General features: G+C 45.8%; 1 protein-coding gene across 5 annotated transcripts in view; it reads left to right on the forward strand.

Annotated features, from left to right (window-relative positions):
- Positions 1-1,021: 1,021 nt before the first annotated feature.
- Positions 1,022-22,904, forward strand: part of LOC141581653 (uncharacterized) — a 527,576-nt gene continuing 505,693 nt past the window's right edge. For 2 of the 5 annotated variants that reach the window (XR_012514420.1, XM_074387809.1), the window contains exons 1-2: positions 1,022-2,404; positions 11,740-11,897. The gene's annotated coding sequence lies outside the window, so the exon portion shown is untranslated. The remainder of the gene's footprint in view (positions 2,405-11,739; positions 11,898-22,904) is intronic. The other 3 variants (XM_074387811.1, XM_074387812.1, XM_074387810.1) reach the window with 3 other exon arrangements.

A 22,904-nucleotide genomic window follows, 5' to 3' on the forward strand; every position in this document is an offset into this window, starting at 1 on the left:
AAGCACTTCAGTGCTGCCCTCATAATCCTGACAGACGGTGCTCATCAAGCACCTCACACACCTCACAGCCATTCTCCGCCCCTACCGAGAGGCCTCTGAAGGGAGTCTGACTCTTCCTACTCTACAGATGAAAAAATTGACTTTTGGAACGAGCCTGTCAACTGTCCAAGATCCCACAGCTTCTAGGCGATGCAGCAAGGCTCCCACCCACGTCTGTCTGGGTGGAACAGTGTCTTCGCAGCCCTTGGCTACCTTGCCTGTGAGGCTGAGGCTTCTGCCTGACCGTATCATCTGAGGGTTTATTTCTGGCCATTTATTTCAGGTCTCCTTGGTCTTAATGTGAAGACTCCTAGGGTTATGAGTGGGCTGGCAGCCCAGGCTCCCCAGGCTTCTTGCTCCCTGTTGCATCTTCTCATCTAGGCTGGTGACTGGCACGGAGGAGGTCCTTCGCCACCCTGCTGAATGAACACACCGGATGTCTAGGCTCCCCTCACATATCTGTGCAGTGCCAATAACCACATCCTGTTGTAAATTCTGCCGCCTCACTCAGACGGAGCGGCTTCTAGAGTGTTGAGGAGGAGGAGGGTGGCCAATGGCCACGGCATGTGCCGTGACTGCAGCTCAGAGGACGGGGCGCACAGAGAGGCCGGTGGCGGGAGGAGTCGGGTGCATGTCAGGTCATGTTTCACAAATGCGGTGGCCTCAGGGCCCTGTAATGCCTGCGCCTGCTCCTCTGGGACTTGATGCTGGGACGAGGGTGAGGCAAGTGAGGCACTGGCTCCAGGTGCAAAATGTAAGGGCCTCTCTGTTCTCAGGATGGACCCTGTGCTGGGCCATAGCAGAGCCTGAGGCAAAAGGGAGAATCACTCCTGCTGATCCTGGCTTTATCTAAAATGTTGATGTTTGATCATGATTTTTTAAAATTCAAGATTTTATTATTCTCTACAGCATACAGATCATGATTTTTTGTACAAATATCTTAAAAATATTGCAATTACATATTATTCATCTTGACTACTGAGCTTTTTGCTGCCCCTTAATTTTTTTTTTTTTTTTGAGACAAAGTCTTACTCTGTTACCCAGGTTGGAGCTGGAGTGCAGTGGCACAATCTTGGCTTACTGCAACATCTACCTCCCAGGTTTGAGCCATTCTCCTGCCTCAGACTCCTGAGTAGCTGGATTACAGGTATGTGCCACCATACCTGGCTAATTTTTTGTATTTTTAGTAGAGACAGGGTTTTGCTATGTTGGCCAGGCTAGTCTTGAACTCCTGACCTCAGGTGATCTACCCACCTCGGCCTCCCAAAGTGTTGGGATTATAGGCATGAGCCACAGCACTCGACCTGCCCTTTAATTTTGTACCCAAGGCAAATGTCTGCTCTGCCTGACCTCATGTCCCTCTGTCCCGCCTCCCTCCTCCAGCCAGAATGGCCACTGCCCTTGTGGTTGAAGCCTGCCGGGTGCCTGTTAGCCTCACGGCCTTTGCGCAAGCCTCATTCTTTTCCTGGCCCTCCCTTTCTCATATCTGTGTGGCTCCTTCTCAAATCTCCTTTTAGTCTGTGTCGATTTGTTTGTTGGGTTTTTTTTTTCTGTCTGCTGTAGTGTAGATACCACGATATGGTTTGGCTCTGTGTCCCCACCCAAATCTCATCTGCAACTGTAATCCCTGTGTGTCGAGGGAGGGAGGTGATTGGATCATGGGGGCGATTTCCCCGTGCTGTTTTCCTGATAGTGACTGAGTTCTCATGAGATCTGATGGTTTTATAAGAGGCTCTTTCCCTGAGCTCACACTCGCTCCTGCTGTCTTGTGAAGAAGGTGCCTGCTTCCCCTTCCACCATGATTGTAAGTTTCCTAAGGCCTTCCCAGTCATATGGAACTGAATCAATTAAACTTCCTTTGTTTATAAATCACCCAGTCTCAGGTAGTGTCTTTATAAAGCAGTGTGAAAACAAACTAATACATAATGGGTGCAGGGTTTGCATCTATGGTATACATTGTCCTGGCTGGGTATGTGGTAGATCTTCAGTAAATATTTGATGTATGAAACAATAAATACATACAAGAAATAGGTGTAACTGTTGAGGAGCTTAAACCACAATTAGGAGTTTGAATTTGAGGGATCATAGTCATTGTCCCTCAGTGACTTTTGAAAAAAAATAATATGCAGCTACTATTTATATGTGCAGGCACTATGCTAAGTACCTTTTATGGATATATTATCTATTGACTCTTCACAGCAACCCTGTTCTCCCACATTTTTCAGATGGAGAAAGTGAGACTGAGAGAAGTTAAGGAACGTGCCGAAGGATCTGGGTCTTGGATTGAAGCACACATCTGTGTGAGCTTGAACAAGGATCCCTGATGTTTGTAGAATGTGTGGAATAAGAAAGAAAGCGATTGAAGGTCGGTGGGAAACTAAAGAAGTAGTGTGTGAGATGAGGGAGGAGAGAGGCAAGGTGTCGAAACAACTTTCCATCACTGGGTGCTTTTCCCCACTGTCTGACTCCATCTACCTATCCACAGGGTGCAAAGTCCAGGAAGGATTAGATGGGTTTATTGCCAGTCAGCGGAAGGCAGGTCAGAACTCGGTTAAGAGTGGCTGGCAGACAAGTCATTCACTCAACTAGACTAAACTCTGTTGAAAAAAAATGGGTTCAGGACTTGTGTTTAAATGAGATTGTAATCTGATTAGCAATGGTCATCGTTCGGAATAATGAGCCCCCAGTATTTATGATTCGTTAACCTGGTTCATTAACCAGATCCTTGCCAGCAGCTCTCAAATGTGATGGTGTAGGAGAATCTTTTTAGAGGTCTTTGAGGGGCAGTGGCACTGTTGAATAGAAAGAGCAAGCCAGGAATACCTGGGTTAGCGTCTAACCTTTCTGAGCCTATTTCTTCAGGGATATAATGATGATAATCCCTTTCACACCCGGTGCTGTGAAGATTAAATGAGATGATTTTCATAAAGAGCCTAGCCTTATACCCGCCGACACAGGAGGTGTACCATGGATTTGTGTCCTTTCCTTTTTTACGGTCTTTTTCTTTGCAGGCTGCTCAGAGGGGAAGGAAAAAATAACCGAGGGTGGGTGCCCTTCTAGGGAACACTGGCTAATAGGGTTAGAGATGGCCCTCAAGTATTGTTGTTTGGTTATACAAGCACAGATTTAAAAATCATACCTGATAATGAAATGATATTTAAAGAACACCATTTCTCTAAGGAGTTCACAGCCGTTTCACACACGTGATCTTATCGACCCTTGTGGAATTCCTGGGCAGGTACTATCATCTCAGTTTTCAAAAGGGGAAGGAGACCAGGGAAGGACTGGAGACACACCTGGTCACACGCTCCCTCTGGTCCTGCTCGGCCCTGTCTCGTGAGCCCACATAGCAAGCAGGGCCTGGCCAGAAAATAAGTGATGCCTTTGGCATGCCTTCATGCCAAGTCCCCATAATCGTAAGCACCTTAATAAAGCAGTGGATTCTTATGGGGAAAGTGTAGCTTTCCAGGAAAGTTTTCTTGAAGTGAATTACTGGAACAGCAACTTCATCTTGTTAGAATTAACGTGCTCGAGTAGAGCCCACGAGGGGATTTGCTTCGTTCCAGAGTTCCAAGAGGGCAAGCTGAGACATGCCTACTTCAGTGTTAATGGTTTCTGACGAATCCACACAATCAAAACACGATTGTTCTTCTTTCCTACTCCTTCTGTTTTCCTCCTTCTCCTCCTCCTCCTCCTTTTCTCCCTCTCATTTCCCTCCTCCTGCACCTTCTCCTCTTCCTCTTTTTCCTCCTCCTCCTTCCCTTCCATCCCTTCTCCTCCTCTTTCTCCCCCTTCTTCTTTCTTTTCCTCTTCTCCCTTTTCTTCTTCATTTCCTCCTCTTTTTCCTCCTCCTGCTATTTTATCTTTATTTTTAGTTTTTGGCAGGCTGTTGGCCCAGGGCCATTAAAATGGACAACTGTTTAAAATGAGATTGGCTAAGAAGAAGAAATGCAGGTACGAAGTTAGGGCACCACCTTGGAAAAAGCTAAACTGGAGCTGAAGTAGACTCCGAGTCCTCCAGAACTAAGGGGCACTTGCTAATTGTTTCAAAGTTGATCCTGATTCTGGAATGAGGCAGAGATCATCTGGTGGCTGCAGTGTATCTTTGCTCAGCTATTAGATGAACAAAGAAGGTGACCTTAGGTCCAGAGGATGCTGGGAGGCAAGATCCAAACATTCAAAGTTGCTGAGATGTGTTTGATTGTAACAGACCACATTCCTAAAAAAGAAAAAAAAAGGAAGCAGCAGACGGAACCAAGGGTGGTTGCTGTCTGTAATCTCCGTTGAAACCATCCCATCTGCTGAGCTACCATTCCTGAAGCCACTCAAAAGTACTTCAACTTTAATCTGTATGTTCAGCAAGCAGTTAAATAGCCACCATATCATAGAGTTTTATATTCATTCATTCAACGGGCATTTATATACCAGGCACTGGAAGAGATGTAAGTTATATAAAGAAGGGAGGGGGTGGGCAGAGCATGCTCACTGATTTTCTTTGATTTACTTGTCATAGCAGTCTAGTGAGGCTGAATGGAAAATGCTTCCACTTTATAGAAGGCAAACAAAGTTCAGAGAGATGACTAAAATACTCTCAGAATATTAGGAGAGTGTAGTATAGGCAGGGATCAAAATCATGCCTTCTGAAAACAACTAATATCGTTGAACACTTGCAGCGTGCAAATGCACTGACTTTAGGTGCTTTATGTGTACAGTATCACACCTAATTCTCACAGCAATCCTATGGAGTAGTTGCTATTTTTATGTTACCCAGCTTAGAGATGAGGAAACAGAGGCACAGAAAAGTTAATGTTTGCTGAACGCGTGCTCCCTTAGGCAGAGGGAGAGTGCCGCCAGCATCTCACTCAGCCAGCGTGGCTAAGCCTGCTGGTGCTGTCAGCTACTGAGGGGATCAAACTGCCCTCTGTAAGTAGGGTGTGAGTTTCAGGTTCTTTTTGTGAGGAGCGTCTGATCCCTGATTTGTTGGCAGTCTCTGGATTCCAGCATGCTTTCTGCAAACATTTATGTTCTGGGCATACTTTTCGCTTGTCCTCAGGAGTGTTCTTTTTTCGGCTGTGATGATTGTGTAGCCTGGGTAACAGGGATGACATTGTGGGGTGGGGAATCAGTTTGTGGATGATTTAGTCCTCTTTTGTGGGAGTTCTAGAAGGTGCTAGTGGTGGTCACGGTGGACACAAAGGCCTTCCCTTCCGCACTTCTCGGGCAGGCTGGTTGGTCTGGCCTTCCTGGTCCCACAGGAGCATAGCTCTGCAGGCCGCAGCCCTCTCCTGGACGCACGGCCCGTGGGCTCTCCTGCGGGAATGCCTGCTCATGACCACCCAGGGCAAGGGCTGTCGGGCAGTTTGGAGAAGGCCTGGAAAAGCCCGTCTAGGGGCTGCTCATGCGCCTTCTGCCTGATTCCCTCAGGGAGGCACATGAGTTGGAGGGTGGGAGAGGGCAGGCACAAGTATGTTAATCTCCAAGTGAGCAACTCAGTTTACTTATAACTACACAATTGGATCATTTTTTTCTGGTTTTATTCACTCAAAAACAAACAAACAAACAAACAAAAAAAACAAGACATAAGTCACCGGGCGTGGTGGCTCACTCCTGTAATCCCAGCACTTTGGGTGGCTAAGGTGGGTGGATCACCTAAGGTTGGGAGTTGGAGACCACAAGCCTGACCAACATGGTAAAACCCTGTCTCTACTAAAAATACAAAATTAGCTGGGTGTGGTGGCGGGTGCCTGTATTCCCAGCTACTTGGGAGGCTGAGGCAGGAGAATTGTTTATTAAAAAAAAAAAACAAAACCGTTGGTAGAAAAGACAGGGGAGAGAGAGGCAGAGGGCTCTTTCACCTGAAGTTAAACGGAGCAGGCTTTCATTTTTTTTTTTTTTTGAGATGGAGTTTTGCTCTTGTTACCCAGGCTGGAGTGCAATGGCGCGATCTCGGCTCACTGCAACCTCCACCTCCTGGGTTCAGGCAATTCTCCTGCCTCAGCCTCCTGAGTAGCTGGGATTACAGGCACTTGCCACCATGCCCAGCTAATTTTTTGTATTTTTAGTAGAGACGGGGTTTCACCATGTTGACCAGGATGGTCTCGATCTCTTGACCTCGTGATCCACCCACCTCGGCCTCCCAAAGTGCTGGGATTACAGGCTTGAGCCATCGCGCCCGGCCGCTTTCATGTTTTAAATGTGTTAGACCCTAGGCTGTGAGGTTGCTGTGTCACCCCTAGTGATGGTCTGCAGAGGAGGATTTCGGCTTCTCCCAGGCTGAACGCAGGCGTAGGCGAGGCTGCGAGAGCTGCAGGCAGTTACGGGGCCCTTGAGCAGGTGGGAGGGTTGGGCTAAGGCCTTCCAGCCCAGAGGGGGCTGATCGGAGGCAACCTGCTCAGCTCAGGGCTGAGAACTAACGGGAAGATCCTGCTTCCCCTCGACTCCTCCAGTGCTCCCACCACAAAACGCTGCCTGGCCTCTGCCACCCACAACCAGAAAGGACAGGAGGAGACAGGTCTGGGCCTGAGAACTGGGGTGCTACACTCAGAGGCAGCTGCAAGGGTGCATCAGGCAGCCCGCTCCTGTTTTAAAAGCTGAGGCCGAGTTCCAGGGCTGGGCCGAGACAGCCTTGGTCTGAGGCCTCAAGGGAGGGTCGGTTGCAGGAGCAAACCTCCCAGCATGGGACAGCAGCAAAGTCCTCGTTCTTCATTTGGTGGGGCAAGAGCTGGCAGGACACATTTTCCCTGGGGAGGGGAGCGGAAGGATCTGGGGCAGAGGTGGAGGCTGGTGCCAAGTCCGTGGGAGGGAAGCTGCAGGAGGAGATGAGGAGGGGGAGGAGACACTCCGGACCTGGCCACCGACCGTCCCAGATGTGGAAGGTCATCCAGTGACCTCTTCTAGCCTTTGTTTGTGAGGAACTGGATGGCTTGTTATTCGGGGCACATTACTGGAGCGTGTGATGCAGCTCAGGAAACAGAGGGAAGTTCAGCAAGGTTAGGTTTCTAAAACCCAGGCAGCCTGGGCTTTGGATAATGGATTTAAGTTCAGGCGCGGTGGCTCACGCTTGTAATCCCAGCACTTTGGGAGTTCGAGGCGGGCAGATCACGAGGTCAGGAGTTCGAGACCAGCCTGGCCAATATGGCAAAACCCCGCCTCTACTAAAAATACAAAAAATTAGCCTGGTGTGGTGTCAGGCACCTGTAATCCCAGCTACTCAGGAGGCTGAGACAGGATAATCACTTGCATCCGGGAGGCGGAGGTTGCAGTGAGCCCAGATCGCCCCATTTCACTCCAGCCAGGGCAATAGGGTGAGACTGTCTCAAAAAAAACAAAAACAAAAACAAAACCAAAACCAAAACAAAACAACAACAACAAAAAACCACGGAAGAATCACCCAAAACACTTAAAGCTCTAGACTGGGGTTTTCTTATTAGCTAATCCTTCACTTATCCCCCAGTTATTAAAAAGATATATAGATTGATAGGCATAGATGATGATATCAACAGATATAGAGATATTTGTATTATTTTTCGGATTATAAAAATATGTATTTTAGAAAATTAGAAATATATACAAAATCACAAAGGAGAAAATTTAAAATCACCCATAAATTCAGAGATAACCACTAAAAAGAATTTTGGCATTTAACAGCCCTCTGGTATGAACTTTATGCATTTGTGCAAATACATATAAATACATAAACATATATTTATACATTATTTTTACAAAATGAATCATATAATACAAACTTCACTTAAAATATTTTAAACATTACTGACAAGTTTTTATTTTATATCATTATACTTGAATAGCTGCTGGGTAGTCCATTGGATGGATGGATAGACTTATTTTTAAAATTAATTCCCTATTGTGGGACACAGATCATTTCTACTTTTTCTCTATTAGAAACAAGCTTGAACTGGACATCTTTATAGAAAACTCCACGTTCTGTTTTATAATGGATGCAAAGTTAGACATGGGGGGCCTTTGCATTTCTGAATCATGTGTTAGAAGAACTATAATTTGCATGTGTGGGAGCTTTGCTGCCTGCAGGAGTCAGGGCTGGTATCTTGGAGCCAGCGGAGTGCATGGTGACTTCAAAAATTAACCAAATTTTTTATTTGGATTAATAAAACAATATCCAGAAGAGAGTGTCAGGCCCTGACTGGAGAACTGTGCAAAGGTCTGATGATAAATATAACAGGGAAATTGGCAAATGGGAATTTGTTTAGAGAAGGATACAGGGTGGTGAAGCGTTCTTCAAGGGAACCGTCAAAGCAGTTCCAAGTTTGTAGACTGAGAGCTGCCCTTTTGGCCACAAAATGTGTGGATTTAAGTTTTTTCAGTCATAATGGACCAAAACAGTGAAGACAGAATGCCAGCAACTGATTCAGTTGAAGCCTTGTGGCTTTCTGGAAAAGAAATCTAGAAGGCAAGTGTGATGGCCCATGTTCATCACAGGACAAGGCTTTGTCTTGTTCATCATCCTTAGTGCCTGGCTTCCAGCTTGGTGATTACCTCATGGTCGTATGTGACAGCTGGACTCCAGATGTCCCCAGCCATCACATCTTTGTCTCAGGTAGGGCTGGTATTCACCCAGAATGCATAGGTTTGGCCAATTCGTTGTTTTAACATCAACGTATTTCTGAACCGCTGGGCAAAGAGCCACTGCTGCTTGGCGTCCCTGATCATCTCCAAGATTGAGCAACTAAAGAGTTAACACAATCTCCAGCAGGACCCTCCAAGATTGCTCAGTCCTAAGGCTGATGTCCACTGGTATGGTTGAACATGATCAAAATCACCCCCATTTCCAGGTAGGGAGGTGGGAGGGGCAAGCAAAGGGCTTACTTCCCAAGGGAGTCAGTTTCCTTTGTGGAACATTTCCCAGAAGACCCCCATCAGCTTTCACTTAAGGTTCTTTGACTGCCACACCTGCAATGCAAGCTGGGAAATGTAGTTCTGTAGTTATTAAGGTGTCTTGTATCTCCAACCGTTTAAGGTTCTTTATCTAAGGAGGCAGGAATGTTGAGCAGGCAATCATTGGCCCCTACTCAGAAAGGCAAACTCTATGGTAGCTATAGTGGAAGAGGCCTAACTTCTCACACTTTAGTGTGAATAACATCTCAAATTAAGTCAGCAACATATTGGGGGAAGATGATTCTTCCTCATTATAGTTTCTGACTCCGTGTGTGTGTGTGGTTTGGGAAAGAGAAGCGTGGATGGAGGGGCAGGGGTTGTACAGTTGGGATGTTGGATCTCCAGAAAGAAAAGAACAGATTCCTATTTCTGGTTGTCAGGGAAAAACATGATACTTCCCTCTGCTGAGACCAACTGTCTTAAGAACACCCCTCCTTTAAATAAAAACAAACCCCTGTTTCAAACAAAAATAAATAAATAAACCAAAACCTTCCCCCAAAGCTGGTAGAAGTTTAAATTGGAAGGCAATTTGGCAGTATTCAGCAAAACAAAAAATTCACACACCATTTGACCCAGCAAATCCACTTCCTGGAATCCACCCTAAGAAATACTCATTTGCCTGTGTGAAGATGTGTGCACAAAGATGTTGATTGTAGTGCAGTTTTAAAAGGGGGAAAATTAGAAACCACGTGAATGCCAATAGGGGATTTGTTGAACCAAATTGGGATATATCCATTCTGAAGAATTAAAGGAATGAAGCAGGCTTATTGTATCATCATAGGAAAAAAATCTACAAAATATGGTTGAAGGGAAATAGCAAATTGAATAACAATTGGAATGCAAATTTAGTATATTACTGTAAAAAAAAGTGTATACGTAAATATGCCAGTATATGAAAGGGAGCTAGGAGGGGACCCCACATTGTTGACAGTGGGAGGGGAGTAGGGGGCAAATGTTGAAGGAGCTTAGAAGCTTTGTTCTATATACTGCTTAACTCTTTCAATCAGAATGTATTCATGAATTATTTATGCAATTAAAAAACTCATGTTGACAAACTGTAGAGTCTGTTGGAGCAGGCAGCTGGAGAGAGACATCGGGAGTGGTAGGTAAAAGACTGTTGCATTTTCAGCACAGCATAAAAATAATGTAATACTGAAATGAATGTAAACAAGCCGATGATAACAATACTATAAATAACAACAAATACTTATGTGGTTCTTGTTATGAAGATGGACAGTTCTAGGTGCACTACATGCGTTCATTTATTTAATCTTCATGATAACTGAATGGGATTAGTGTTATAAAATATTATCATTTCTCTTTGACCAATTAAGAAACCAAGGCGGAGGGAGGTGAAGTAAGTCGCCTGTGTTAGGCTGTTCTTGCGTTGCTATAAAGAAATACCTGAGAGCCAGTAATGTATAAAGAAAAGAGGTTGAATTGGCTCATGTTTCTGCAGCTGTACAGGAAGCATGGTGCTGGCATCTGCTCGGCTTCTGAGAGGGTCTCAGGAAGCTTCAAATCATGGCAGAGGTGGAAGGGGACCAGACATGTCACTTGGCCAGAGCAGGAGCAAGAGAGAGAGGGTGGAGAGGAGGTGCCACACACTTTTAAATGACCAGATCTCAACAGAAACTCACTATCATGAAGCCAACATCAAGCCATGAGGGATCTGCCCCCATGATCCAAACACCTCCCACCAGGTCCCACCTCCAGCACTGGGAATTCCAAGTTGACATGGGATTTGGGTGGGGACAAATATCCAAACTACATCATTGCCTATGGTCACCCTGCTGCTACTAGGCGGAATATGGAATTTAACTCAGGTGTTCTGACTGTGGACCTCATGCTCTTAACCCCATGCAGGGCAACCTGTGTGCATCTGTGGCATTGCCTGTACTTTGCAGCGTGAATTCACATCCATCGTGGCATTTGATTCTCAGAGGGGTTACTGTCTGCCCATCTGTGCTAAGTACAAGGCTAGCTGCCTTACAGTTCAACCCGTTCATGCTGAACTGTTCACCCCTCTTGACTCATTCCCTCCTCCGTGCTCACTGACGACTATTCATTACTCTTTGTGGTCTCCATGATACAGATGAAAAAACAGGCTCAGAGAGTTTACAGCATTTTCTCAGATTCTCATGGCTGGCATCTTAATTTGGGTTTCCCCCAGAGCAGATGAACAAAGATTTAGTTGCAGGTAGCTTATTTGGGAGGGAATGGGGATGTGAGTGTTAGCCCAGGATGAGAGGAAAGCTAGTGAGGTGTGTTATACTGTGGGACCTGGGCTTTGTACTGCTGAGGACCTGCTGTGACTATGCAAAAACGGACCGCCAAGGGGAGCGTGGGGTCTTCATGATTGCATAAGGGGCACTCCCCAACACTTCCAGTTTGTCCTGGGGGAGGACCAGATGCATTTCTGGAGCCAAAGAAAACCCCAGGCAGAGGCGCAGGAAGTGGCTAGCTTGTCCTGGGACTACTGGCAGCGAGTCTCAGGGATGTAGATGGCCATTACAGTTGATAAATGGAGCAGAATCAGGATTTGAACTCAAGACCCTCTTGCCTCACCATCCACTGACCCGCCTGAGAAGTGCGGAGCATGGCTCCAGAGACAGAGTCCAAGAGGGAGTTCCCCGGCTGCTTCCCTAATCTGAATCCTTTTGAGAAGGGGAGGATTAACTGGGGGGAAGAGGAAACCTTGAATAAACTGCTTTGCAGCAGCTACCATGGCCCCTGGCTCTTTATCTAATTCCTTATCCTTGCCTTTGGGCTTGCTTGTTCCTTTAGGTCTTTACTGCATCGGTCCAGAGAGACCTTCTGTGCTGCACACTACAGTTGCACGCCCTCCTGTTAAGCTGAGCACTCACCATTGCCCAACTGGAACTGTTTTATGTCTTCCCCTGCATTCGCGCTTTCTCCCACATTGGAGCATAAGCTGCACAGAGGTAAGACACGTTTGCTGCTCTATCCCTGGCACCTGGCACATGCCTGCCATGTGGAGAGCTTCCAATAAGCATTTGCTGATGGAATAATGAAGAGGGAAGCGGTACTGGGGAGGGGGTGAGAATCTCTGTGAAGAGCTGTGTGGTGGAAGATGGTAGAGATGGGGGTAAGAGAGTGGGAGGGACGCTCTCCAAACAAACCTGTTCTAAATCTATTTCTGTTGAAAGCCTGTGGTACCCAGGCCCCCCTTCTACCCTGGCCCTGCCTTCCTGGCTGGGAGAGCAGCCTTGCTGGCCTCACATGGAGGATGACATGCATTTGGGGTTTGGGAGGCCTGAAGTTACCTCTCTGGTGTGCAGAAAGGGAGGGATGTCACTTGCCAGCTGCAATGCCCAAGAGCAGGGAGCAGATGCCTTGGCAGCTGGGCCTTGACGCAGGCAGCAGACGCTTCCTGCTGGAGCTGCGGCTTGGCCTTGCAGCCCAGGAAAGGCTGGATAAAAAGCAAGGTCTCTGTTGTTCTGCAGGTGGGCTTCAGGTTGTACAGCCAAGTGGGAGAGTGATTGGCATTTCCTGCTCCATTACAGCCCTTGGCTCTCTGGGGTCATGCTCTGGCCTCTGATCCCCCACAACCCCAAGACAGGAGCATCCTTTCCCATGGGGACCAAATATCCTCTATAGCTTCAGATCACCACATGCTTCCTTGCCTCAGCCTTCTCTCACTGCCTGTCCTGGTCCCCGGGAGTCCCTGTTCTTGTAAAAACTAACCAACAGCTGCTTTTTCTTGAGCAGCTTCAAAGGTGCCAGGCCCTGTGCTAAGGCTTATCAACGCCCTCCGTCCTCAAACTCGCTGAGAGACTGATGCTGTTGTGATTCCCATTATGCAGATGGATACGAATGATTGCAATCATTTGTTGAGGGCTTCCCACGTGCCAGGTGCTGTCCTAAGCACTTCATGCCTGTGGCAGATTCGTTCTTGTTCCCGAGTCTTTGCTGCCCCTCCCAGTGGGGCCATAATGTGCCCCACCCTGTTGACAACATGTGTGACTTGCTTGGCCAATGCAATGGAATTGGAAGTGACATGCTTCTGAGTAGAAGCTGCAAGAGCCACCACAGTTCTGCTTTTCTTCCCTCCACACCAGCCCTGCCTGATGCAGATAGGGGCGGGTTCCTCTGGTTCCCAGAGAACAGACAGGCAGCCAAACCACAGTGAACATGGAACAGGAGCGGGACAGAGACCTTTGTTGTTATAAGCCACTGTGATTTGAGGGTTGTTTGCAGCATAATCTATTGAAAGCTGATGGATACAACCTGCATTACCACATCTAATCCTAAGAATAGCCCCGGAGGGTAGGTATTCATATACCCATTTTCAACATTAATACTATAACTCTACCAAATCCTGGAGGAGGAGTCTGTGCGGCTCAGCCTCTATGTAGAGTCAACTTGAAAGAAACACAGGATAAGAGCCAAACTAATTACAGGGGAATTTTATTCTTACATCTTTAGAAAAACACTTAAAAGGAGTCCAAATGTAACTCTCAATTGAATTTCCTCTGCCCTCCCACCCACTTTTCTTTCACCCCCAGCTGTTCCCCAGCCTGACACAAACGTCCCCGACTCCTCCCCCATCTGAGCTCCTTGTTGCTTTTCTCTCCTCCTTCCCTCCATCTTCACCAAAGAAGACCATTTTTTTTTTAACATTAAAAAAAAGAAAAGCTAAGATACTCCTTTTCTGGAGAACTCAATAGCTGCTGTTTTTCCAGATAGGCAGGCTTTACACCCCCCGAACAGCCTTCCTTCCACACCCCTGCACCAGGGTCCTAGCCTCAACACCTCCTAGGATAGACTAGATGACTTGGTTAGCTCTAACCCCAGCAAGCAAGAATCTTCTGCTGAAAAAAGAAAGAAGAGGGGAAATTGGGCTGGTAGAATTCTCACTAATGGGCAGGGGGAGGGGCAAAGCTTATGTCACCCCTATGTTGATATTTGCCCTGATACAGTAGTAAAAATAGTTGCCAATATGTATTACATGTTTATGTTCTGAACACTACGTTAAGCCTTTTTTTTAGACGGAGTCTCGCTCTGTTGCCCAGGCTGGAATGCAGTGTCGTTATCTTTGCTCACTGCAACCTCCACCTTCCAGGTTCAAGTGATTCTACTGCCTCAGCCTCCTGAGTAGCTGGGATTTCAAGTGTGTGCCACCACACCCAGCTAATTTTTGTATTTTTAGTAGAGACACAGGGTTTCACCATGTTGGCCAGGCTGGTCTCGAACTCCTGACCTCAGTTGATCCATCTGCCTTGGCTTCACAGAGTACTGGATTACATGTGTGAGTCACCACGCCAGGCCACTAAGCCTTTAAGTATGTTTATGCCGTTTATTCCTTACTGAAACCCTATGAGATAGTGAAACTCCCCTTTTATAAGACGAGGGAAATGAAGCATAAAGACATGGAGACAAGGATATAAGCTAAGAAGTGATAGAATTCAGGTTCACATCTGGTTCTGAATCCATGGCCTGGTCTGTCACTGCCATGCTGACCTGTGCTGGTGCAGTTGGCTCAGAGCTCACAAACCTTCAGTGGCTGCTCAGAGTCCCTGGGACACGCCGCCAGCCCCTAAGCGTGCCTGGGAGCCCTCCAGGCTGGTCCCTGCGTATTTCACCGCTTGGTCCCCTCACTTGGTCTATCAACTCCATGGCCATTCAATTCTCTCCACATCCCTGAGGTGCCTTGCTCTGTTTCCCTCTTGGGTCCAGACCTGCACCAGGACACCTATATGTCCAGCCTGTCAGCATCCCTGGTTAAGGGACCCTGATCTTTCAGACCACAGCTTTGAATCGCCGCCTCCGGGCTCTCCCGAGGACGCCTGTGCTCTCGTGGTCCTCATTGACTGTCCAGTGTGTCTCCAGTTGCGTGTGTGCTCAGGGCACAGCAGGGGCCTAGGACAGAGTGTGCACTCAATTAACATTTGTTTAGTGAATGGATGACTGCTGTTTGATGTTCAATTTGTGTTAAATGGATTATTTTGTTACTCTATTTGGTGACATTTCTTGGCTCGTGGTTCCAGGCCACATCTGTGATGTGCACTGTCTTCCTCTGGCCTGATGATGTGGTTTGGCTGTGTCCCCACCCAGATCGAATCTTGGATTGCAGTTCCTATAATCCCCACATGTTGTGGGAGGGGCCTGGCGGGAGGTAATTGAATCGTGGGGGTTGCCCTCTCGTTGTTCTCGTGATAGTGAGGGAGTTCTCATGAGATCTGATGGTTTTATAAGAGGCTTTGCCCCTTTTGCTCGGCACTTTGCTGTTGCCATGTTGTCAAAGACGTGTTTGCAAGTTTCCTGAGGCCTCCCCAGCCATGCCGAACTGTGAGTCAATTAAACCTCTTTCCTTTATAAATTACCCAGTCCCGGAATGGCGTTAATAGCAGTGTGAGAACAGACAAATACACCTGGTACTTGACCTTTTCATATTTGCCGCATGTGATTTTCTGCCTTTATCACCTCCAAGCAGACTTGTTTTGTTTTCTTCCATTAACAAAAGTCTTGGATATCCCTTGTCTGGAGGAACTTGGTATCTTCTTTATAAATTTTTTTCCAGGAAAAACAGGTTTCATACACCCTGGGATAACTTATCAAGAAGCCTTCCTTCCACACCCGTCGATCCAGGCAGGGTCCAGCACCCTCAATGTCTGGATGAGTCCCCAGCCCAGAGAATGTTTTATTGGAGTCAGCATATCACAGATTTCTCACATAATGTTCTCTGCCCTCCAGGCATCCATGACAAAACATGGATATCAGTCTCATCAAAAGGATAAAAAAATTATTTTAAAACTTACAGCCAAAAACAAAAAAAAAGGAAAGACAAACTAAATAACTAACAAAAAAATGGCAAGCATTGGTGGCTTCAGCTCAGGGCTCGTCTTTCCTTCCAATGTGAAGAGAAGGAGTCAGTCACGCAGCTTCCCACAGAACCTTGGAATTTTCACATTTGCTGCCTCAGAGGCGCTGGCTGCATCCCCTCTGTCTCCCCATGGCCAGGAGAGCTTCCCTACACTTGGCATAGAGAAGGTTTGACTGTGGATGAGAGGGGGAGAGTGGGCAGAGTCTGGAAAGCTGCCCCTTAAGGTCACTTTCAGCCATTCTGCTATACACTTACATATAATTCAGACCTGTGCATTATCTGGTTTATACCGAGTACAAATTGACAAGGGGGCACGCACAGTCATGGCTGAATTCTAAGCCTGAGAGTGGTGATGCTATTGGGGCCCAGCAATGTGCTCAGTTGACAGGCTCCAAGTCAATAATCCCTCAAACATGTGCTTAGAATCTCTACAAGGATGAGCTACAAGGATTGTTCTCCAGGCACTGTTCTAGAGGCCTTCTATTAGTGCTTCTCAAACTATATCAGCATCACTGGGAGGACTTGTTAAAATACAGATCGCTGGGCTCCATCCTCACTCATAGTTTTGGATTCAACAGGTCTGGGGTGGGACCTGAGAATCTGCATTTTCAGCAAGTTCCCAGGTAGGCTGAAGCTGTTGGTCCAGGGATCACCTGTCAAGAACCATTGCGTTACATGTGCTTTTAAATTACATCCTCAGAAGAGCTCATCTTTGAATTTACAGGTGAAGGTTAAGGATGGAATTCAAGGTTCCATGGCCAGTAACTGGGAGAGCTGGGATTCTAGCCCACCCCCAGCTGATCCCAAAGCCTGTTCTCCCTCCCTGCAGCTGCTTTATCTTCCCATCACACTTCCCTACCTTGGGAACTTTGCATAAAGACAACAAACCATCAAACACAATAGCAGACACTTAAAGGACTGTTCTCTGTGTAACTTTCTGCTACTTTCACCTCCATGATAGAGACAAGCTAAGATTTAGTGGTATGGCAGGCACCTAACAATCCATGACTGCAGATCAAACACTTGGCGGAGCTGGGGCTGGAGAGTCTGATTCCTGCCTAGTAGGGAAGTCCCAAGGCCGCAGCATATTTTAATCGAGGCGCAGCAGGCTCAGGGATGTAGTTTTGAAATGGTCTGGAGCCGTGGCAGCCTTCCATATTGCTTCCATGCTTCATTGGCCATCCCTTGGCATAGCAGGGAACGGCTACACAGCCCCTGCTTTGGGGGGCGCCTCAAGAGCGGCCTTATAGGAAGCTCTGGCACCGTGGAACCTTGCTTAAAAGCTGATGAATTTGTAAACAAGCAGAATAACAGCTGCCAGACAGCTGGGAATCTATAGCCCCCACCAAATGGGCCAGCAGGGAGAGATGAGGAGAGCGGATTTTTTTTTTTTTCTTTCACAAGGCTGTAACATTTAGCCTTGCAAGTAATACAGACATCACATTGAGAAACATCTATGGGCACACATCTGTCTCTTGCCGTCATCCTGGGAACCATGGGCACACTCTCCATCAGCCACATTGTCTTTTATTCCCTGGGCGAGGGCTGTTACATCAGCATTGTTCCAGCTGTGCTATAGCATTGACCATGAGGGCAGGGAATGGGTAAACTCACTTCTCAGTGATGCTGTAGGTACCTTTATGCATAGGAAAAAAATCCAAAGATTCCTAAAGCACAAGAGATCTCCTTCCCAGTAACAAAAACCAAATTTTATCAGAGACTTGGTTCCCTTTTTATAGTGATCCAGAGATTTTTATGAGGTTTCTTGATTTCCTCTGCAAATATTTACCTCTCAGAAAGTGACAATGAAAGTGAAAATGATAGTAACCCAAAAGACAAGCTAAACTCGAGGCAGGAACATCAGTAGCATCTTGGTCGGACATTAAAAATGAAAAATAGGAAACATACTGAAAATTTTCAAAGATTTTGAACTGCATAAAAGCTTGAAGAATTCCTGGGGAAAAAACTCTTCCAAATAGATTTAAAAGCTGAGCTGGATGATAGGAGGATAAAAAAAAAATTTTTTTTTAATGTAAAGAGTTAAATGAGCCACTTCTCTGGGCTCTGGCAGAAATGCTTTTTATTCACCGGCAGCTACCATCTTCTCTGGGCCTCCTGTGAAGAGCTTTTCCTTTAGCTTTTTCTGGGGTAAGCCCTGACAATTCAGAAATACTGAGTGTCTTTTCATAAAGCCAGTAATGAATCCATAGGCAGAAGAACAAAATTTCATTGTGTGCAGATTCACCACATTTTATTGTCCAGGCTGGCAGAAGGGGACCAAGTACTTTCACGCCATCAATGAACCCCCAGCTCAGTTCCCAGGCATGCATTGTCAAACAGCTGATGCTCACCTCTTTCAGCACAGAGACTTTTAATCTTCCCTCCATCATACTGGTTGGAAATCTTCCTAAAAAGAAACCACGTAACGACTTTGCCCTGTGTCTGTTTAGTTCCTTAGGCACAGAAACTATAATACAGCGGTATCTACCAGGGTTACCAGCCCTAGAAGACCCTAATTTTTACTGTTTTCTTTTATTTTTTCTTTGTGCCTATTCTGCTGCTGCCAGATTTTCCTTAAAAAAGGAAGCTCTCACTGTTCTTAACAGTGGTTTAGGAGGATATGGACATCTGTATGGAAATAGAGGGGGCATAGTAACACCAAGGCTAGAGATTGTTCACCAGCTCCTTTGGAGATTGGTTGCCAGTCGCTATGTGAATCAGGCAGTCGTAACCATGCTTAAAGAAATAACTCAAAAGACATGCTGTTTATCAGAGCTGGCACTTCTGAAAGTGATTTTGTTCAGGAGTTTGAGGGTGAAAAGCCTGCTTTTGCTTTATGTTGCTAGAAGTCTTTTATTCATCATATTGCTACAGACATGGAGGGTGTCAGGGATGCAGCAGGAAGGGCCCCCGGAGCTGAGCACCAGCCTCTCTCCTGTCACTCACCTGGAGCTGGGGCACCTAGAGGTGGTCTCAGAGGTGACTGGCCTTGGATTCTGAGCTGGGAGTGAGGGGAGAGTGGTGGTGAGCGTGTAGCAGACCCTGTAAGTTAAGAAGGCAGCCATAAGTGTTTCCCCATGTCTCCATGGCCAACCTCTTTTCCCTACGATTTGTCATAGGACTCTGTTTCCCTGCCCTTCCTTCAGATAATCATGAACTTAGGATTTTGAACCTTAAGCAGTTTTCAGTTTCTGAAGCCAGAATTGTAACAGCAGCTCTTCTGATGCTCCGCTTCTCTGGCATTCTAGCTCCTTCTTTGACGGTGATAGTCGTTTAAAGCCCTTTTCTGCCTTTGGACATGTGGCTAGTGTGTGTCTCTTGAGCTGCCTGACACTTGTTTTCCAAGTGGTCTCTAAAGAGAATGTGAATTCATCCTCAGAATGGGGTGAGAGAGGTGTGCGTGTTTTCCACAAAGCAGGCTTCCAGAAACAGGGATTGCGAGGATTTTTTTCAAAATGTTACTGTAAAAGATGAGAGATATGAGTTAAAATAAATGGACTGAGAATCATGGAATTCCAGCCTGCAAAAGGTCTTTAGGGAACATATATTTTGCCGATGAGGAAAAAGAGGTCCAGAGAGAGAAATCGATTTGCCGACCTGTGAGTGGTGAGGTAGGCACATAAACCAGGCCTTCTGATCTCGAGTTTAATGCCCTGCCTGTTACTGCCCTATCTAATTTCCTTTGATTACTGGAGTAGTTTCATTTCCAGGGAATAATTTCTTAACTTGTGCGACCTACTAATTTAGGAGGAAATAAAATGTACCAGCATGAACATCAGTAGCAGAAGAATTTTTTTTCTTTCTGAGACAGGATCTTACTCTGTTGCGCAGGCTGGAGTGCAGGTAGTGCAATTACGGCTCACTGCAGCCTTGCCTTCTGGGCTCAAGTCATCCTCCCACCTCAACCTCCCAAGTAGGTGGGACTACAGGTGTATGCCACCACACCCAGCTAGTTTGAAAAATTGTTTTGTAGGCTGGGTGTGGTGGCCCATGCCTGTAATCCCAAGGCTTTGGGAGGCTGAGGTGGGCAGATCATGAGGTCAGGAGCTTGAGATCAGCCTGACCAACATGGTGAAACCCCGTCTCTACTAAAAATACAAAAATTAGCCAGGCGTGGTGGTGCGTGCCTGTGATCCCAGCTGCTCAGGAGGCAGGAGAATTGCTTGAACCTGGGAGGCAGAGGTTGCAGTGAGTCAAGATGGTGCCACTGCACTCCAGCCTGGGTGACAGAGTGAGACTTAATCTCAAAAAAACAAAAAACAAACAAGCAAAAAAAAAACTGTAGCGATGGGGTCTCGCTGTGTTGCCCAGGGTGATCTTGAACTCCTGGTCTCAAGTGATCCTTCTGCCTTGACCTCCCAAAGTGCTGGGACTACAGGTGTGAGCATTGTTTTTTTTTTTTTTTTTTTAAATACAGTGCAGGGTCCTGAAAAGTTCTTGATTTTTTTCACCCCACCCACATTGCCCTGCCGTATGCAAAGCTTATTTAAGAGTAGAAAATGTCCAAATAACTACTTAACTTTTCACCATGGAAACTATTTGGTACTGCCAAAATGAGGGTTTTTTTTGTGCATGTGTACATCGAAGAATATTTTAACTCAGAGAAAAAGCATTTACCCACTCTGGGGTTAGAGGAAATTAAAGGAACGAAAGAAAACATACACTGGGGTGTTAGTTATCACACAGCAGCAAGGAGCCCTGGGTCAGTGTTTCTACACTGGGAAAGCAACTTTGAACCTCGAACCCAGATTACACGATGAACCTTGGCTTCTAGTCTTAATAACCGATTTCTCTTAAGTTAGCTTTTCCTCCCTTTATTCCTCTAGGACTAACACAGCACTCTAGAACACTCTGATTATAGCAGAAATTTCTCCAGGCATACAGGGAAATTTGAACTTCTTAACATTTGATGAAAAGCTCGGGTTTGGTTTAATCCCTGTGATTGAGCCAGTTTAATTAATTTCTCATAGCACTTAAAACTTTGTTAATTTACCTGATTCGTGATAAGTTTACTTCCAGTCAGTTTCTCTTTTCCTAACATCAAGCTTACTAAGAATACTGAACTGAAGTCATGAACTTAAGTGAAAAACAATCATGCTTTGCAGTAAGGATTGCCAAATACTTCATAGGACATAATGACACTGAAAGAAAAAAACTTTATCTGAAATTCAAATTTAACTGGGTGTCCTGCATTTTGATTTGCGAAATCTAGCAACCCTATTTGAACTTTGTAATAGATGCCCTCCTGAAATGTTGTGTTTGGGTAAAGATTTTGTAAATAAAACCATAAATGTTTTAGGGAGCTGAAGGTCTGTCCCCTTTGATAAAGACATGCATAACAAGTTCAGATTTTTATATATCTGGCTTGCTTTAAGTGCAGTCTATCTGTGTGTTCTATAAATTCAATTAAAAATATTTACTTTAAATATCAACCATTGCTTACCCTCCCTCACCCAGCCACAAATTATACAATCTTATAATTTGCAAGCTTCACATCACAGTTTAGAAGTATACCATTGTTCATTCATGCCTACATTTAGGTGCCTACATTTTTATGACTTTTGAGGCTCTTTCAGTGAAAAGGCTAGCCTCACATGAACTTTGTGAGGTTTTTTTTGGAGCGCTCTGAGCCATTAGCCCAAAAGAGTTCCGCCTAGGACTTTGGTAACCATGGTACCAACACTTAATACATGCTCACTGTATGCGAAACCATGTATACGCTCTCTGTATGCATTATTTCATCAACCCTCATGCTCCTATGCCCGAGCGTAGTATTAGTATCTTCATTTCACGGAGGAACAGAAGGCCCAATAACTTGCCTGTGGTTTCACAACCAATAAGGGAAAGTGCTAGGATTCAAACCCAGGTATGATTCCAACATGCCTTTTAACTCACTTACATCAGCGAGTTCCCTCCTCCCCCATAGATAAGTTGGGGGCTTGTGGTGGGCCTTGTGGGGCATGGGAGGTGTAGAGACTCACTGAGACAAGGGAGAACCATGGGAGGTCTACGTAATCAACTGGAGAGGTTTGATTCTGCAGCACCCTATGAAGATCTCATGTAGAATGAAGCAGGTTGTTTCCGTTCCCTTAAGAGATGGGTTTGCAATAAAAAGCCTGGGATTTGGCATTCACAAATTATTTACAAATGCTTTGAAATTACAGTGTCTATGACTTAACTTCTGTGTACATAAAAGTCACCTGGAGGACTTGCAAAAAGATTCCTGAGTCTGTATTTTGAGGTTTGGATTAAGATTCCAATTCAGGCTGGGCCCAGTGGCTCATGCCAGTATTCCCAGCACTTTGGGAGGCCGAGGTGGGTGGATCACCTGAGGTGGGGAGTTCAAGACCAGCTTGGCCAACATGACAAAACCCGTCTAAAAATACAAAAATTAACCGGCATGGTGGCAGGTGCTTGTAATCCCAGCTACTTAGGGGGCTGAGGCAGGAGAATTGCTTGAACTTGGGAGACAGAGATTGCAGTGAGCCAAGTTCATGCCACTGCACTCCAGCCTGGGTGATAGAGTGAGATTCCATCTCAGAAAAAAAAAAAAAAAATCCAATTTAGTGGTCCTAGGAATCTGAAAACAAAACCTGCTGCTTCATAGTTTGCAGCTTTACTTCGCTTAGTTGCATGTGTGAGGCGGTGCAGACACAGTTTGAGAAACCCTGCTTGAGACTGAGTTCTGGGAGGGCAGGAATGTGTCCTACATATCTTTGTATCCTGAAACCTAAAACAGAGCTAGATACACGGTAAACAACCGAAAATTACTGAGAGGGAATTACAATGAATGATCTTAATAACTAACTTATTAATTAAGGGTTTCCGTTGACATTTCAGGCAGCTAGAGAATAACCAATTGTAATTCTAATCATGACTATAGAGTTTTCTTCTGGGTTTTATAAGAGTTGACTTTGATCTCCTGGGTCTACATTTCTGGTGTGGGGGATGGGCTGCTGGTGGTGAGAAGCATGTATTTATATTTGTGTACGGTGAAATCCTTGCTGTGCTTTTTTGGTGAAACCAGTGCACACACTTCTTAGGATGTGAATATGCATCTGTGCATTGCTCCTTTGCACAGCTGACACTAGAGATTAGAGTTGAG

This window comes from Saimiri boliviensis, chromosome 16, assembly GCF_048565385.1.
Source record: "Saimiri boliviensis isolate mSaiBol1 chromosome 16, mSaiBol1.pri, whole genome shotgun sequence".
NCBI classification, from domain to species: Eukaryota; Metazoa; Chordata; class Mammalia; order Primates; family Cebidae; genus Saimiri; species Saimiri boliviensis.